The sequence below is a fragment of the Schistocerca piceifrons genome, unplaced genomic scaffold (genome assembly GCF_021461385.2).
Source record: "Schistocerca piceifrons isolate TAMUIC-IGC-003096 unplaced genomic scaffold, iqSchPice1.1 HiC_scaffold_1404, whole genome shotgun sequence".
Taxonomy (NCBI): Eukaryota; Metazoa; Arthropoda; class Insecta; order Orthoptera; family Acrididae; genus Schistocerca; species Schistocerca piceifrons.
The window spans coordinates 45001-47500 of NW_025727241.1; the positions used below are offsets into that span (position 1 = coordinate 45001).

The 2500-nt window shown below is 56.5% G+C and overlaps 1 non-coding gene across 1 annotated transcript in view; it reads right to left on the bottom strand.

Moving 5' to 3' along the window:
• LOC124733656 overlaps positions 1-167 on the bottom strand; it is a 1909-nt gene extending 1742 nt beyond the window's left edge. Inside the window, exon 1 of the ribosomal RNA XR_007009059.1 lies at positions 1-167. This exon is cut by the window's left edge and continues 1742 nt beyond it. This is a non-coding gene — a ribosomal RNA (small subunit ribosomal RNA).
• Between the last annotated feature and the right edge of the window lie 2333 nt (positions 168-2500).

Sequence of the window (2500 nt, forward strand, 5' to 3'; positions counted from 1 at the left end):
TTAGCTCTAGAATTACCACAGTTATCCAAGTAACGTGGGTACGATCTAAGGAACCATAACTGATTTAATGAGCCATTCGCGGTTTCACCTTAATGCGGCTTGTACTGAGACATGCATGGCTTAATCTTTGAGACAAGCATATGACTACTGGCAGGATCAACCAGGGAGCTGCGTCAACTAGAGCTGAGCAGCCGGCCGCCCGGGAGTGTGTCCCGGGGGCCCGCGCGAACACGCAAGCGTCCGCTCAATCATTCTGCAAACAGGAGGAGGCTGAGCTCCCCTGCACAATACACCTCGAAACCCTCTCAGGTCCCGGCGGCGCGCAGCGCCGTCCCAAGTACTTGGTCGGGTTCGAGAGAGGCGCAATCGCCCGGAGTTAGGCGAGTAGACGCTTTCGGTGCGACCACCCGTGCTCCCAACTGAGCTTGCCGCTGCCGACAGAGGCCCGGGAGCGTGCTGTCGTGGCATTGCCGGCGGGAGACAACACGCGCCACCTACGGTGACCGGCAGCTCCAACGCCAGCGCCACAGAAGGACAAAAGCCCCACTTGGGTGCCGAAGCGAACTCTCCCAGCACAGCGCACGCGCCAACACATCCGCACAGCTGCGATACAAACCACCAGCGAGAACCGCTGGGGCGACCGAGCAGCAGACGGCGTCGCGGCGCCGAGCGCCGGGCGGCGGCGCATCCTCAACGCACACAGTCCTCAATCGGACCAGCACACTGAAGATGTCCACCGCGCTTCGCACCGGGCCCGCGAGGACCTACTTTGGCCGCACGGCGCCGCGCGCAGGGTGCGCCGGCGCGCAGCTGCGACGCCTGCCGCGTCCGTCGGCCGGCGCGCCTGCCACTGGCCGCCCCCACCAGCCGGCTGTAGCGCGTGCGCCCACGCACCGCGCGGCCAGCACGCCGGGAGGCGCCCCCTCACCGGCCGGGGACGGTCCCACCCAGCCACCGCCGCGTATCGCTTCACACCCAGATGCCGTTCAGTTTCGTCGGCATGGTGGGTATCGCTGGAACAACCGGTTAGTACCTCAACCTATCGTCGCCATCACCGATTCACCCCTAGCGAGAACAACCGCACCACAACAGGTTACCATTTGTTCATTTGCGTAACTTCACCAGAAAACGCAGGCGTCCATCGCCATTTGCAACTTCAACGATTATTGCATGCCTGTGTCAGGTGTCACGCCACACTACGTCTGCCCACATACACGCAACAAAATGTGCACGCCTAGACAATACGTGGAAGGTGGCCCCCGTACGTATGCGATGTCCATTGCTCGAACGACTGTCAACCGGCCTCTGTAGCATGTCGCAGATATGGAACGCGGTGCACCATGCCATCACGGTGTGTGAGGAGAGACGACTAGGTCCGAATACATCAACAGACAGCTCATGCTGATCGCCATCCACGGCGTCCGTTCCTCCCACACGTCTCTATGGCGTACCACACTGCAATCCAGCTCTCATAGGGAGACGACACGTAGCTGCGTGCACAATATTTGCACTGTATGGTCCGCCGTTTTTGGGCGCAGTCGTTGTGCGGTCACACATGTGCCACGATGTATCATTCAGTACATAAGGACGAATGTGCAGTACAGATTGTGGTTCACGCGTACGACATCAGCGGACAGTTGACACAGGCCGCACCACAACGTAGCCTGAGTACGTCGCATGCGAAGGGCATTGAACATGCAAACTTCTCACCAACCAGCTTGCGAAGGCAGGGGGCAAGGTGGGGACGTGGGGAGGGGCGGCATGTACGTCCTGCTGCCATCCACATTACAGTGTACAGCAGGAGCATGTGGAAAGTGAGCAAGACTTGCAAGGTGTTTAACATGAAGCGATACACAGGGGTGCGGGCAGTGCGAGTAGCGAACTATATTGCGAGGGTTGCGGGTGGGCAACACTACAGTAATTGAACGAGTCGTATAACAATTACAGAGCAGGTTTAGGCGACAACGTGGGTTACGTTAAGGCGACAACATGGGTTAGGTTAAGGCACAACATGGGTTAGGTTAAGGCACAACATGGGTTAGGTTAAGGCACAACATGGGTTAGGTTAAGGCACAACATGGGTTAGGTTAAGGCACAACATGGGTTAGGTTAAGGCACAACATGGGTTAGGTTAAGGCACAACATGGGTTAGGTTAAGGCACAACATGGGTTAGGTTAAGGCACAACATGGGTTAGGTTGAGGCACAACATGGGTTAGGTTGAGGCACAACATGGGTTAGGTTAAGGCACAACATGGGTTAGGTTGAGGCACAACATGGGTTAGGTTGAGGCACAACATGGGTTAGGTTGAGGCACAACATGGGTTAGGTTGAGGCACAACATGGGTTAGGTTAAGGTACAACATGGGTTAGGTTAAGGTACAACATGGGTTAGGTTAAGGTACAACATGGGTTAGGTTAAGGTACAACATGGGTTAGGTTAAGGTACAACATGGGTTAGGTTAAGGTACAACATGGGTTAGGTTAAGGTACAACATAGG